Raw genomic sequence first — 16,316 nt, 5'->3', positions numbered from 1 at the left:
TCTTTATTATTTTCTTAGTGACATTAATTAATAACTAGCGTAGCTGATTGTGCTTGTCCTATTATACATACCGGTACCTATTCTCTTTTTATATTTTTCTCACCCATACTTTTCCTACTTCTCGTACATTTGAATTAAAATTTAAGTAATAAAAGTAAACCTCAGTTTTTTAAGTTCTTTTTGCACTTGAATTAAATTGAATCTTCGAAGACGAGCGAAGAGGTCTTCTGACAAATTACATTCTTAAGAAATGACTAGTTTAAATGAATTAAGCTTGACGGAAAAGTTGGCAAACATGTTATCTGGCCGTTTGCCTACCTGCAGGGGAAACTTGCTGGACCACTGGATCTCCGACTCGCACTGCGATCTCAGTCACGGCTGGATTCCGCACTTGATCCGGCGCCGTGACATCATCGTCGGGCCTCGCCTCTAATCGGGGGTCTGGGCCTGCTGCAACACGAAATCAGAACATTTCAATTGTTACCACTGTTTTATAGAGTCTGTTTTCTTTGTCATGTTCTAATATCAGTGAATCCACTATTGAGGATCAAAATTAACTTAGTAGTTCCCGGAAGGAAGAGACTAGTGAAGTACTTTGTATGGAGTGTGGCATTTTGTGGGTCAGAAAGAAGTAAAGAGAAGCGAATAGAAGCATTTGAAATGTAAATATGGAGGAGAATGGAACATATTGTTGTTTATTGTCTATTGTTAATAAAATAACATGGACAAAAATACAATCTTAGTTCTTCCCTGAAGGAGTAAAAAACTCGTGCTCAGGGAGATATCTAAACACAAAGATAAACACAAAGATAATTTTTTGACACAAACTGGGTCAAGAAAAACAAAATTATAGGCATAAATTAAATTTAAAAATACAATTTCAATTTTAACAATTTAAGTCATACAGATACATATACATATTAAATCAATACATATTATTTAAAAATTAAATTCCTAACGCTATTTTTGAAATTTCTGATACTAAAATTTTCCAAATTTGGGTATTTATCAATTACTTCATTGTATAACCTTGGACCAAAGTAGGTACCATGGCTCAGAGCTGTGCTTGTGAAACACTTTGGTTCCTCCAGTCGTATAAAATCGGATCTTTTAGTTCCATATTTATGATGATACAATTTGAATTTATTACGCTTTTATGTATGAAGATTATTATATGATAGGAAATTTGTTATTAAATTGTGTAAATATTGTGTATTATCATTATTTGTGAATGTATCAGTTTTAAGATTAAGTTTATGTACTTTTGAACTATTAATAAATAATATCAAATATAAAAAAATATGTATGAAGATTAATAAGGCAATATAATAAATATTTAATTTTCTAAACATTGAAATCAGTAAACAAAAGCTCAGATGAGTAATCAATTGGTTTATTAAGGCATATTTTAATAATTCTTTTCTGAATAAGCTTTAGTGGAGTGAGATTAGAAATACATGCATGTCCCCACCCTAAAATTCCATACTGGAGAATGGATTGAAATAAAGCTAAATAAATGAGACGTAAAATATTAATTGGTAAATATGACCGAAGTATAACAAAGATATAAATTGTTTCACGTAATATATTGCATAAATATGTAATATGTTTGTTCCATCGTAAGTGTTGGTCGATTGTAATGCCTAAATACTTAACTTCTGAGGATTCGGTTAATATGGGACATTCACAATTTTGAGAAGAACAATCTGAATGATGAATTTTGAGCCTAAAGGAAGATTGAGGAGATTGAAGACCACTGGACCTTAGTGAAAATGGAACAACAGTTGTTTTGGATGTGTTTAAGGAAAGAGTGTTTGAATCAAACCACTCTTTAGTTACCTGTAATCCATTATTCGCATTAATATAAGTGCCTTTCCAAGATTTTTCACCAAAAAGAATTACGGTGTCATCCGCATATGAATATATAACCCCATTATATTTGCGTAAATCAGTTAATAACAAATCATTTATATAAATCAAGTGGACGAACAGAATAAGAAACGAAGTTGTGTTGGAAAGAGTGGGTGAAGAAAAAAGGATGCTGAAACTGATCAGGAAGACGAATAGGAATTGGTTGGGTCACTGGCTGAGAAGAAACTGCCTCCTGAAGGATGCACTGGAAGGAATTGTGAACGAGAGAAGAGTACGGGATAGGAGAAGATATTAGATGATAGACTAAATTAAGATATATGGATCATATGAGGAGATAAAAAGAAAGGCAGAAAATAGGAAATATTGGAGAGAGCTGGGTTTGCAGTGAAATACGTGCACTTGTGCAGAACATTGAATGAATCAGTGAATATATGTAAAATAGTAGAGAAATCTCTGTATACAGACGGACAGCATATCTTATATTTTTATCAGTGAGAAGCTGAAAACTTGTATTTACAGTAAGTGAAAATGTCAACATCATTTTTTTTACAATATCAAAATAGTCTAATTTTCTTTAAACTTTGTATGAGAAAAAAACTGAGATGAAAGATTACCCTCGTACATATTTTCCTATTGTAAATGTGTTTGGATATCCCTGACATGTGGCCGTGAGACGGCGGATGCATTTGTCGTCTTACTTCTTCGACTCAGCTTATCGCTCGCAGACTTCTCTGAATGATGTAAAGGGTTCCTCTATTATGCGTGTAATCATGGTAGTGGCTTTGTTCCTCTGTCTTGGAGAGCTTGCGCATTGTTTAGTGTGGTACTGCGATTGACAAATGTTACTCGATGTGGTTTCCTCGTGAGCTTGAAACGCAGTCTTACAGCTATGTAGAATCCAGGTCAATAAGTTCGAATCTTATCTGGTGCACGAGATGTAATAACGTTATGTGCAAGATAACATAGACAAGAGAAAACAAGTAAAAAAATTATTACATTGTAAATTTATTTGGCTAACAGCGTTTCTGTATGAAAAAGATAAAAAAGATCACATCAGTAACTCAGAAATAAAACTTTCAAGATCAGTCGTGTTAGCTCTGCGATAGATCGATCTCCAACGGATGTCAACGGTGAGAGTTCGATCTCAAATCGAGATAAGAATCAAGTTAGTTATTTTAAATTCTCATGATGCCTTCTCTTATACAAGGGAGAAATTGATATAAATGATAACACTAAAAACTTAAATAGGTCTTATTGTAGTATAGAAGAAAAATATATAAGAAAAGAAACGATTATGGAATTATAGTGGAATCCTGTGCGATATATGAAAGCACAACTTAAAAGATGGCAGAAAAGGTAAAAGTAGATTATAGACAGCCGAAATGACATTTATATGATCGATATAGAAGGTTGCAAGAATCGATACACTATTTAATATATTTGAAGACATCATTAAAAAAACAACCCTTGAATAATTTCGAGGGAAAAATTGTTCCGGAGCCGGGTATCGAACCCGGGACCTTTGGTTTAACGTACCAACGTTCTACCACTGAGCTACTCGGGAACTCTAACCGACACCGACACAATTTTTCCCTCTACATCCACAGAACTCAAAGTGGCTTGACAACCGTCAAGCAACCAACTTCGAGTGCACACTAACTCCGTGTGACTTAAATTGTGGTTTTCTGTTCACGAACAGTGACGTGTATTATGCAAATCAAGATTTCAGGTATAACTCCCTGTAAAGTTGATTTGAATAATTTCGAGGGAAAAATTGTTCCGGAGCCGGGTATCGAACCCGGGGCCTTTGGTTTAACGTACCAACGCTCTACCACTGAGCTACTCGGGAACTCTAACAGACACCGACACAATTTTTCCCTCTATATCCACAGACCTCAAAGTGGGCTGACAACCGTCAAGCAACCAACTTCGAGTGCACACTAACTCCGTGTGACTTAAATTGTGGTTTTCTGTTCACGAACAGTAACGTGTATTATGCAAATCAAGATTTCAGGCACAACTCCCTGTAAAGTTGATTTGAATAAGTAACACGGAGTTAGTGTGCACTCGATGTTGGTTGCTTGACGGTTGTCAGCCCACTTTGAGGTCTGTGGATATAGAGGGAAAAATTGTGTCGGTGTCGGTTAGAGTTCCCGAGTAGCTCAGTGGTAGAGCGTTGGTACGTTAAACCAAAGGTCCCGGGTTCGATACCCGGCTCCGGAACAATTTTTCCCTCGAAATTATTCAAATCAACTTTACAGGGAGTTATATCTGAAATCTTGATTTGCATAATACACGTAACTGTTCGTGAACAGAAAACCACAATTTAAGTCACACGGAGTTAGTGTGCACTCGAAGTTGGTTGCTTGACGGTTGTCAGCCCCCTTTGAGGTCTGTGGATATAGAGGGAAAAATTGTGTCGGTGTCGGTTAGAGTTCCCGAGTAGCTCAGTGGTAGAGCGTTGGTACGTTAAACCAAAGGTCCCGGGTTCGATACCCGGCTCCGGAACAATTTTTCCCTCGAAATTATTCAAATCAACTTTACAGGGAGTTATACCTGAAATCTTGATTTGCAAAACAACCTTTGTAAAAAAATTCGATTTTTCAGTGATATAAATAGTAATAATAATAACAATAATAATAATAATAATAATAATAATAATAATAATAATAATAATAATAATAACTTTCTACACGTATTTATTGGGTTGATGCGAAAGTTCGCAGCGTTTTTTTCCGCTGTAGCAAAAGTTTTTATTTGAGATGAATAGAAGACAGAAATTAATCAGTAATGTATTCTCCTACATTATTAGGATATCTATGATTCTCCGCCAACGTTAGGGTAGTTTTTCGATTCCGTTTCTGAATAAATCTTGAATTAAAGAAGTTGTAAAACCAAGTTTGTAAAGCAATTTCGTTAGCAAAGAAGTTCCCTTGATTGTTCGATAGAAAACGATAAAGTTAGAAATATGAGAGCGCAAGATAGGGAAAATATGGGGGATGTGAAATCACCTCCCAACCAACCTCCTGGATAGCTGCTAGCTGCTTTTGTCTTGTTAGAGGAGTGAGGGCATGCATTATCGTGTTGTAGCAGCACTTGATGCAGTCTTCCCGGTCGTTTTTCTTCAGTTGCGGCCACAAACCGTCCTAGTTGTTGGCAATAAATGCAGGTAGTTATGGTTACATTCCTGGGAGGCAATTCATAGTCCACGACACCTTGTTTATCCCACCAGACACCTAACATCATCTTCTGTGTCTGGACACTAACGTCTGTACGTGGTGTTGTGTATTGAAATGACAGAACCATTTTCTTGCAGTGTTTTCTTCGATGAAATTCTCCCCGACATGGCACAAATGTTTCGAGCCGCCTCCGCTGCCTTTGCTACTCTATTAAACTCAACGAGGAGAATGTGTGGGATGTATTCGTTTTTCCCACAAATAGCACAAACTTTCTTCAAATCCGCAAAATTCAAGGCGTATTTACAAGCACATTACTTCAAATCGACAAATAATCTTCTGATAATGCAGTTTTGTGATGACGAACAAAAACGCTATGAACTTTTGCATCAACCCAATAGACCTCATAAAGAACTCTGTTAAAGCCATGTACATGAGCTGAAATGATTAAAAAGTCTGTGAAGTAACGGTTAGCATCCTGGCCGTGAAACGAGCGGCCCTGGGTTAAAATCCTGGTTGGGACAAGTTACGTAGTTGAGTTTTTTTCAGAAGTTTTTCCTCAAGCTATTAAGAACAAATGCTGGGTAATTTTCGGCGCTGGACCCTGGACTCATTTCTCTGGCATTATCATCTCATTCAGACGCTAGATAACTTTAGCAGTTGATAAAGCGTCGCAAAAAAAAGGAATTAAAGATAGAATATTTGTTGGGCCTCAAATCGCGAAACTTTTCGACTTTCGTAAAAATTTAAGACTACGACTTTCGTAAAAGTTAAGACCTGTGGTACTAGAGGCCTGGAAGATACTTTGTTAACTAGCTGGAAGTTTTTAGGCAATAAAAGCTGATAATTATCGAAAAGTTCAGTTCATGTATCATTTAAATTTTGAAGAATAAAAGTTTTAAATGCCCTCTTTCATAAATCTCGGTTGAAATACTACTTCCCCCATTGCATATTAATTCAGATATCATGAAGAACTCTGTTGAAGCTATGGTCAAGATTGAAGAAGATTAAGGAATCAGCTCCCAAACTCAGTGCTGTCAAACTGAAAAAGGGAATATCTGTAAAGCCTGAAATGACTGAACTTTTCGAAGACTAGAACCGATAAAACGTTAAGTTCTGTGGTACTTGAGGCCTGAAAGAGGTTTTGTTAACTCGCTGAGGATTTTTAGACAATAAAAAGACGATAATTACCGACAATTTTATTAGTTCATTTAGCCTATCATTTAAATTTTGTTCAACACGACAAGTTTTGATATTGTTAAAAAAATATGTTATTACAGGGTAATCCGCTTGGGAAAACATAAAAAAGCAGTAACATGAAAACTGTTGCTATTTATTTATCTGTGAACTGTAAATATCGGTATAGTCTAGAAGCATGGGAGTTTTTCCACATAGACCTCAACGTGCCACCATTGCATGCGTAATACAATTCATATCGTGAAGTTTACTTCTCCCATGTGTGATCTCAGGTATAGTTTTCCAATCTTTGCTTTGAGAACATCAGTATTCATGGATTGCTACACATCATTCTTCACAAAGCCCTAAACAAAGAAATCGGGTGGCGTCAGGTCTGGAGAATTTCGACACCATGTAGTTATTGACCATCACGACCTCACCAGTTGGTGTCGAATGTTGCTCTTGAACTTTTTTTCCTCAATAAGATGATGCGCCATTCTTTTGCAACACCATGTCCATGTTGTTTCGCTGTTGCAGTTGTTGTATGAAAAACAAAGTGATCCGTTTCTGGAGATTCATACCCCGTAACGCCTGAACACGTATGCGGTAAAGGTAAAGTTTCAAGTAACGTTGACAAGTTGTGTATGGCATATCTATCTCTGTGGACAATCGTCTAAGACTCTTCTTGGGACTTGCTGTCATACAAGCGTTAAGAGCAGTTTCGGTTTCGAGAAATCGTCTATGGCCACCAGTGTCTGGCATGTTGACAGACCTACTTTCTTCAGACTTGCGGTGCCATAACCTTATCAACTTGTAATTCGGAGTTCTCCACACGTCATACTCATGGTTAAAACGACGTTGCAAACCATAACATACACTTCGCTAGTTATCTTGCAGTATATTTGTTTATTCAATTGTTGCTGACTTCTTTTGTTCGTAAAAACAATGGTACACAATTCCCGCGTTTTAACGTCATATTGGGATTAAAATAACTTTTGTATAATTTATAATATACTTTTTATAGCGATTTATTTTATGTCTTCTTAGTCGGATCAGACTATAAATGTCTAAAATATGAAGTGAGGATCTTTTTTTTTTATATCAAATTTACAGTTTTTTTTTATTTTGTTACTGTTGCCTTTTTGTGATAATAATTTAAACTCTTTCATCCAAAAGTGTAATTGAATAACGTTAACTATTTAATCATACTTATGAAGTGTAGCTTGTCAAATGTAATTAATTAATGAAAACTAATTACGCTTTTGTCCAGCGACGTTGCCTTGTATTCTAGGTGTTATACTGTCTCTTGAAGTAGCGTTACGGAATGAGCGCTCATTCGAATCTTCATGGTCCACAGCTGTGGAGTAACGGATAGCATGTCCGACCGTCAAACGAGCTGGCTCGAGTTCAAATCCTGGTTGTAACAAGGTACCTGGTTGAGGTTTTTCCGAGGTTTTCCCTCAATCAACTGAAGCACAATTGCTGGGTAACATTCGGCGTTTGACTTCGGATTCATTTCGCAGTCATAATTACATCATCATCTCTGTTTATTTCCTAGATTTCGGGCTTGCTCCGACGTAGAGTCGGCTGCGGGCCGCTACCCAAATTTGACTCCGTGGATATAGGAATTGGTGGTAATGCTATGCACCATGGGCTCTATACTGGACTCATGGTAGCTCGTGGGGCCGGGGATGAGGGACCGCGGTGAGGTCTTCGCGGAAAGGTAGGCTGTAGGGGAGTTTCAGGGGCAGCGCGCAGAGTGATCTGTGGAGCGGGTGCCTTACTTTTTTTGATAGATAGATAGATAGGTAGATAGATAGATAGATAGATAGATAGATAGATAGATAGATAGATAGATAGATAGATAGATAGATAGATAGATAGATAGATAGATAGATAGATAGATAGATAGATAGATAGATAGATAGATAGATAGATAGATAGATAGATAGATAGATAGATAGATAGATAGATAGATAGATAGATAGATAGATAGATAGATAGATAGATAGATAGATAGATAGATAGATAGATAGATAGATAGATAGATAGTAGATTTATTGAGTAATATTATACATACAAATTTTATATTATCATAATTTTGTCTAAAACCCAATGCACGGGTCTTCTGACCGTACGTGCTTTTGTGCCCGAAACAAGTCCTCCTTTGTAGGTCCCCCCCCCCCCTATGATTACATCCAACTACTCTCTAAAATAACACGATATTAAAAATGGAAATGGCACAATAAAACACATTATATAATATATCCTGACCTAAAAGTGTACAGTTGGGTGGGTACTATTATCCCTTCCTCAGTTCGCATCGCAAACTTCGACAGCTGCAGCTCTAATCTTTCACGGCTTCAAGAGGAACAATCCAGTCTTTTGTTCCCATTCTCTATTCCCCATGAGGTCGAGATATGCAAGCGAACTCCTACTCTGACTTATCATCGAGGGTGGTAAATATTTTCTCCGTATATGTTCCAATTCAACACACAGTAATAAAATATGCTTATAGGAATCCTTTTCTTTGCAAAGCGGACAAAGACGCTCCCCTTCTTCGTTGACAATTTTATTACCATTCCATGCCCCCAATATTAGCCACGCTAAACCTGCTCTGCTGTCTTTGTTACAAGAATTTATGTAGTCACACCTCCCCCAGTTAAGCATGAGATCTGATTGTAAATGTAGTGAGGACTTTTCCGAACATTGGAGCTCAATCTCTTGCCTCTCGATATCAATTAAACGCATCTTCATTACGCCATACATTCCTCCTGTTATTATCTCCTTTCTCCTGCACCCATCCCATTCCTATATGATGCATCCCTCTCTGCAGTTTATAAACCCACCCCTTTTCCCAGCCCTCTCTTTGTTGAACTTTGTAGCAAATCGACCGTAGAAGCGACTGATCCCCAAATATAATTTTTAACCAGTATTTTATCACCCTAACTTTCATATGAATTACTTCGTTTTGAAGCCCAAACTCCTTTAGCACCCCGCAGTTAGCTGTGCTTCTGCCAATTCCAAGTATTCGTTTCAGGAAGTCCGTTTGTACCTTATTTAGTTTACCTGCATTTTCCCAACCCCAAATTTCCGCCTCATACAACATAGATGACCTAACCACAGATCCATATACTAGCTCCAATGTTGCTGCCGGAATAGCTGGCACTTTAGTGATCAATTTCAATACCTCCGCACTTAGAACATGCACACCATTCCATCCCGGGTAATAGTACAGTGGGGCCACCCGAGCGGCCCACGTGCGAGGACTGCCCCAGTCCGTGCCCTCCTCTGAAGGAGGATTAAAGTATGAAATAGAATCTTCATGGGAAATGAATTTGTTTAATGAATTTCGGCTAGTGTACAAGATTGGTGCCCACCCAGCATCATGAATGAATTTGAGAAGCTAACCACACTTTAATCCCGTTCTGGTTGCTTCATCGTTCACCTCTGTTGGGCGATGTGGACGTGAGGTCAACTATCGGCTGGTAAGCCGTGGCCCTCTGTCACGCACAGGATGATGACGATGATGATGATTATTATTATTCCGCTTCTATCACACAGAAATATTACGTGTTATACAGTTTGTACTGCGATATTCGTAATCAAGAATTTAATAAGAATCACCTACAATAATCATACGGAAGACAAAATAGTTACATTTTTGACAAATGTAGTGAAACCATCATACAATAGGGATATCCTGAACTAGCACCAACAGATAGCGCTCGTGTACTTTGAGGGATGCGCTTTGCGTGTGCATTTGTTTTCCAATATATAAACATTGAGGATTTACATAGTGTATTAGATGTTAAATACTCTTAAAAACAACTTAAAATGCTACATATTTGTTGTGTTCCTATATGTAAAAGGGAAAGCTTTTTGTCTTCAGTCAGGTCTCGAAAGATTCTGAATATATGCTTTCAACCTTAAAAAAATTATATCTAATTAAGCAAAAAGAACTACTTCAAATAAGGAATTGCTGGATACAGTTTCATTTTGTAAGAGGGCAAAGCAAAAATTGTAATATAAACATATGCAATCTCGACAGTAAGCTGTGTTAGTTTAGACTGTATTTAGTACTTGTAGGAGTCTTCGATGTTTACGACTGCATTTTACAATGGAACGATACTTGGCCTACAGTAAACTCTCGATGAACTGGGATGTTTATTATCTAAGTCGGACGATCCGTAGTGAAAAAAAATATAGGTCTATACTGTAAATAACACAGTCTGTGTAACTTATTCAAACCATGTTTTAACTTCAAATTTTCGAAATAATCATACATAATATTCAAAACTCCATATCCTTAACCTACTGCAATCATATTGTATCATCCTATTAAAAATTGCTTTTGTTATTTCTGCAATTAGAGAAAAAAAAGTACGAGGAATTCAAGCCCCATAGTCCCTTCCCTATAGAAAAAAAAAACAACATTGGTGGCTGCATATCCTGTTTATCGCGTACGGTACCTACTTACAATACTTAAGGTTAAAGAGTCCATATTCACCTTCGACATAGATCCTTCTTTTTTTATTCGTGCACCTCGTTCTCAAAGTTCTCGTTTAGATTCATGAACATTCAATTTACTCGTATCTATATTCCGCATACTGCAGATTTCCCCATCCATCTCTTAAGAAATAACGGTCAGCGCGTCTGGGCGCGATACCAGGTGGCCCGGGTTCGAATCCCGGTCGGGGCAAGTTACCTGGTTGAGGTATTTTCCAGGGGTTCTCCCTCAACCCAATACGAGCAAATGCTGGGTAACTTTCAGTGCTGGACCCTGAACTCATTTCACCGGCATTATCACCTTCATTTCATTCAGACGCTAAATAACCTGATGTTGATACAGCGTCGTAAAATAACCCAATAAATAAATAAATCTCTTAAGGGGAATCGCTCAGTATTATACAAGTTTACGGTATTATTTATTGTAAATTAAATTAGATTATGAGGTAAAAAAATACTGAATTATATTAAATTACACCAGGTTATACAAAATAATTATAGGCCTAAATATAATTTTGACAGGCACAGAAAACCAACAAGCAGGAGAACGTAATGAACTGTAGCATATGACATAATATTGCTCTGTGCCGCATGGAACGCTCCTGCCACCTAACGGTAAAACTTCGCATAAGATATCCCTATTGCAGACAGTTAATGTTGCACTTAAGAAGCGAATCGTAACATGTAAATAACATATAGGAATATATAGTTTACACAGTAGCCAATAAAAGCGCTACTTTTGTAAAGCCTTGGTTTTTCTGAACTGACGTAGGCGACGTGCGAGGTGCGAGGACCGCCTCGAACAAATTCGGATTACACGAGAGATAGTGAGTGGTTTCTATAACTGCGAGATACGAGGTCTGCGCACCTCGTAACTATAGAAACCACTCATTGTCTCTCGTGTAGTCCGGATTTGTGCGAGACGGGCCTCGTACGTCGCATGCGTCGGTTCAGAAAAACCAAGACTGTAAGTTGTATTTTCACCAATTTATTTCTTCTTAAACTATAGTGTACAGTAGTTAGGAGTGAATGTCAAAAGTAATGGGTGTGCGAAGAACGTTAAGAAATAACATATTATAGATTTCATTATTGTAATTATTGAAGATGAACAAAATTTTCCAGTAGTAAGAGGAAAGACTTCACTAAAGCCTTCGTTATGCGTCGGTTCAGAAAAACCAAGGATTTAATCGGGTAGACTAACGCCTCGCGGCTCCAATTCTCACGGCATCAGAGATGTTGAAAATGTGTAGATATGTGGAAATACGAGATTTTTACAGATTTGTAATATACATATTTCCATATACTCGGTAAAAGGAGAAAATTAAGGAGTGGCTAATTAAGCAATTACTATCTTGTTTCCTGATATTCGTAATTTACGTCGTGATCAACTCGTTGCCAGCTTCTATAAGACTGATTAATCTTGTTTAGTTGCTAGTGCGTCAGTTCATAACGACAAAGACAGTGCGTGGTTCGTATCCGCGTGACGACCCCTTGACACGTAATTAAATTGTTGCTATAATGATTTTCATGCATCTTGCTGTTCGGTTTTTGTTTCCTCCACGTCTCTGAGAAGTGACAGCCACTAATTACTACATCGCTGCTAAGAAACGGCAAATAATTGAGTCCTTCGTATTGCAACAGTGGCTCAAGTTCTTGATTTTGTCGCCATTGAACAGAAATAATTTGTTCTTGTTATTGGATGCTTTTCAGAGTTTTCCACTCATTATTGTGCCCATTGATCCACACGTTCTCTGAAACTTATTTAATTATATACCGTACTCATATCCTCTTAGCAGGAAGAAGAGCACTTTTTAAGTGATGTTGGTGAGGTTTATTGCCCGAGTCGAATTTCATATTTGAACAAACTCAGAACAAAGAATTTTAGCATTATCACACTTGACCAGCAAGTAATATATCTCGGCGAGGCCTTCACGAAATGAACTCGAACATACCAAACGGTACGACATGCAAATTTATATAACGATATGATTCAAACCTTGGAAGTCTCGATGTTGGCCTAGCAGTCAAATTCTTACTAATATTTCTCACGAGATTATCTTACGAACCTAGTGGCTTGCGGCCCCCTAGTGTCTAATTTTGGGTCGATAGGAGGAGACTGCGTCCCCATGGCAACCGGGCCAAGGCTGCCTGACCACCGCGCGGTCCGGCGCTGGGATTTTCCTCAGTTCCCCAGGACGTGGCAGCGGCGAAATACTTCTGGATCGTCAGCGTGGGAGGGAGGCACATTTTCCGGTGTCTCTTGTCGCGGACCAACCGATCTGCTTTCGCTCTCTCGCATCCGTCAACTTTTAAGATGATGATGATGATAATATAATCTCCATCATTCTCACATCATTATCACGGGCTTTTGGATTTAGTTATTAGACCCGTTTCGTCGCCGTAAAAATAGGTCATTCCATCTCAGTTGTGGTCTTCCAACGATCCGCCGTTTCGAGTTTTAATGAACTCCACGTTAGGAATACTATGCTCTCTGTCATTTTCAACATATATGTTTTTACAAAAGGATTTTATTATCTCTATATGGATTTTATTCTTAGCCCGTTTTTTCGGCTTGACATTAGACAGAGAAAAGAAAGGACTCTAATAACGTAACGTCAGAATTACTCCAGGTTTCAAAGTAAGGCAACACATAATATTATACTGGCAATGGATAAACGTTCTTACTCCAGACAGAATTATTGCAACTCATGAGTAGAGACTGGTACAATATGAAGAAAATTTTGACAAAATATTAAATTAATTTTGGCAGAATGCGAAGTATAAAATAACTTTTCAAAGCTGAAATAACTTCCTGAACCATTTGGAACAGGTAGCCTATTCATCAATATTTACAGAGTAAGACTTTGTCTATATTTAAATATGGTACTAAATAAAATACAACAAATCTGCATAATTAAACTGTTTGAATAATCAGATCTTTACCTGACTGCAAGAACTAAGTTACACCATTTTTTACACCGAAGAGAGAAAAAATTCTTACATTGGCTGTATTCAATACTGGTTACAGTACAACACAAGTAACTTTTCTATAGTTTCTGGCGAAAGATTACAGTTAATATTGTTTTCTGCGATGAAAAACCGATGAAGTTGCAAAAAGAGAAGAAATTAATTAGACAGCAAAATTGATCGAAACCTGTTTAAAACATATATTTACACGCATAAAGTAGTTATGGCAACAGTGGAATTACTGTCATTGGATTCGAAAGAATGAGGAAAAGTGGAATAGGAATTAGGGATTCTGGGAATGTTGGTGGAATGAATAGGTTTGGCGTTTCAAATATTTCCTAGAAAACACCTCTATTGTCTGCTTATAATGTCTAGGAATCTCGGTTTAGTGGTATTTACAGAAATATTAACGTAAGGAGAAAAATCTTGCAATATACAGGGTGTTTCAAAAATGCGGGGCATAATTTCAGGTATGTATTTCCCATATGTAGACAATCAGAATAGTTCATTACAACATGTGTCCGGTAATGCTTTATTTCCGAGTTATGGCCTTCACAACATTGAAATTCACCGGAACGTTTTTCTTTCCGCAGGTCGTTGCCATCAAAGAAGACATTAAGAGGGCACTCTGAGAGTTCATTCCGAGGCGAAGGTTACATTCAGTGTTGTGTAGGCGTTAGACTGTGCGACATGTATTCAAATCAAGAGCTGGCAGAGATACACTTCATGTACGGTAAGGCGGACGGCAATGCTGCGCTGGCTCGTCGTTTGTACCAGGAGAGGTACCCACAGCGACAATGTCCAGATCGGAAGACATTTGTACGTCTCCATTACCGTCTGTGCGAGTATGGAAAATTTAACTCTCCTGGTTTGGGAAGGGGACGACCAAGATCTACAACTCCAGAAGTACAGGAGGAGATTCTGGAGGCTGTGAACATGACTCCTTCTATCAGCACACGAAGGGTAGCGTTGCAAGTCAATGTTTCTCATACGACTGTCTGGAGACTGTTGAAAGAGTATCAATTGTATCCTTATCATTTGCAACGTGTACAGGCCCTGTCACCAGCAGATTACCCTGCACGAGATAGGTTCTGTCAGTGGTTCTTGCAGCAGTGTGGTGTAAATCCGAACTTTCCTGCCTTAGTATTATTTACAGATGAAGCACAGTTCACACGAGATGGCATAACAAATTTCCACAATCAGCATGTATGGGCGTATGAAAACCCACGTGCAACTGTTCCATCTCATCACCAGGTGCGGTTCTCCCTCAACATGTGGGCCGGTATCATTGGTGATCGATTAGTTGGACCCCATGTATTTACGGGGCAGGCGTACACAAACTTCCTGGAAAACACCATACCTCATGTTTTAGAAGACACTCCACTGATCAATCGTCAACACATTCACTTCTTGTATGATGGCGCTCCTGCACACTTCAGTCGTATGGCTCGCCGGTACTTGGATCGAAGGTTTCCTGATCTGATCGATGGATAGGTAGAGGTGGCCCAATTGCTTGGCCTCCACGCTCACCTGATCTGAACCCTCTCGATTTCTACTTGTGGGGCCATTTAAAATCACTGGTTTATTCGTCTCCGGTGCCTGATTTGGAATCCCTTCGGAATCGAATTGTGGCATGTTCTGAGGACATACGCAATACTCCTGGAGTTTGGGATCGTGTTCGCAGGTCAATGAGACATCGATGTGAGGTCTGTATTCAAGCAGGAGGTGGACATTTTGAACATCTTCTGTAATGACAACGACCTTACTCACTTACAAATGGCTTTTAAGGAACCCGAAGGTTCATTGCCGCCCTCACATAAGCCCGCCAGCGGTCCCTATCCTGTGCAAGTTTAATCCAGTCTCTATCATCATACCCCACCTCCCTCAAATCCATTTTAATATTATCCTCCCATCTACGTCTCGGCCTCCCTAAAGGTCTTTTCCCCTCCGGTCTCCCAACTAACACTCTATATGCATTTCTGGATTCGCCCATATGTGCTACATGCCCTGCCCATCTCAAACGTCTGGATTTAATGTTCCTAATTATGTCAGGTGAAGAATACAATGCGTGCAGTTCTGTGTTGTGTAACTTTCTCCATTCTCCTGTAACTTCATCCCGCTTAGCCCCAAATATTTTCCTAAGCACTTAATTCTCAAACACCCTTAACCTATGTTCCTCTCTCAGAGTGAGAGTCCAAGTTTCACAACCATACAGAACAACCGGTAATATAACTGTTTTATAAATTCTAACTTTCAGATTTTTGGACAGCAGACTGGATGATAAGAGCTTCTCAACCGAATAATAACCCGCATTTCCCATATTTATTCTGCGTTTAATTTCCTCCCGAGTGTCATTTATATTTGTTACTGTTGCTCCAAGATATTTGAATTTTTCCACCTCTTCGAAGGATAAATCTCCAATTTTTATATTTCCATTTCGTACAATATTCTGGTCACGAGACATAATCATATACTTTGTCTTTTCGGGATTTACTTCCAAACCAATAACAACGACCTGCGGAAAGAAAAATGTTCCGGTGAATTTCAATGTTGTGAAGGCCATAACTCGGAAATGAAGCATTTCCGGACACATGTTGTAATGAACTATTTTGATTG

General features: G+C 38.3%; 1 protein-coding gene and 1 long non-coding RNA gene across 2 annotated transcripts in view; one reads left to right on the top strand and one right to left on the bottom strand.

Annotated features, from left to right (window-relative positions):
• LOC138711979 (uncharacterized) overlaps nt 1–16,316 on the top strand; it is a 686,293-nt gene that overhangs the window by 12,637 nt on the left and 657,340 nt on the right. The gene's annotated exons all lie outside the window — the stretch shown is intronic.
• Nucleotides 1–16,316, bottom strand: part of LOC138711978 (uncharacterized) — a 390,687-nt gene that overhangs the window by 14,830 nt on the left and 359,541 nt on the right. Inside the window, exon 2 of the mRNA XM_069843298.1 lies at nt 319–450. The gene's annotated coding sequence lies outside the window, so the exon portion shown is untranslated. The remainder of the gene's footprint in view (nt 1–318; nt 451–16,316) is intronic.

The sequence above is a fragment of the Periplaneta americana genome, chromosome 13 (genome assembly GCF_040183065.1).
Source record: "Periplaneta americana isolate PAMFEO1 chromosome 13, P.americana_PAMFEO1_priV1, whole genome shotgun sequence".
Classification (NCBI taxonomy): domain Eukaryota; kingdom Metazoa; phylum Arthropoda; class Insecta; order Blattodea; family Blattidae; genus Periplaneta; species Periplaneta americana.
The sequence above is the reverse complement of the archived record's forward strand: the minus strand, read 5'-3'. Positions and strand labels throughout refer to the sequence as shown.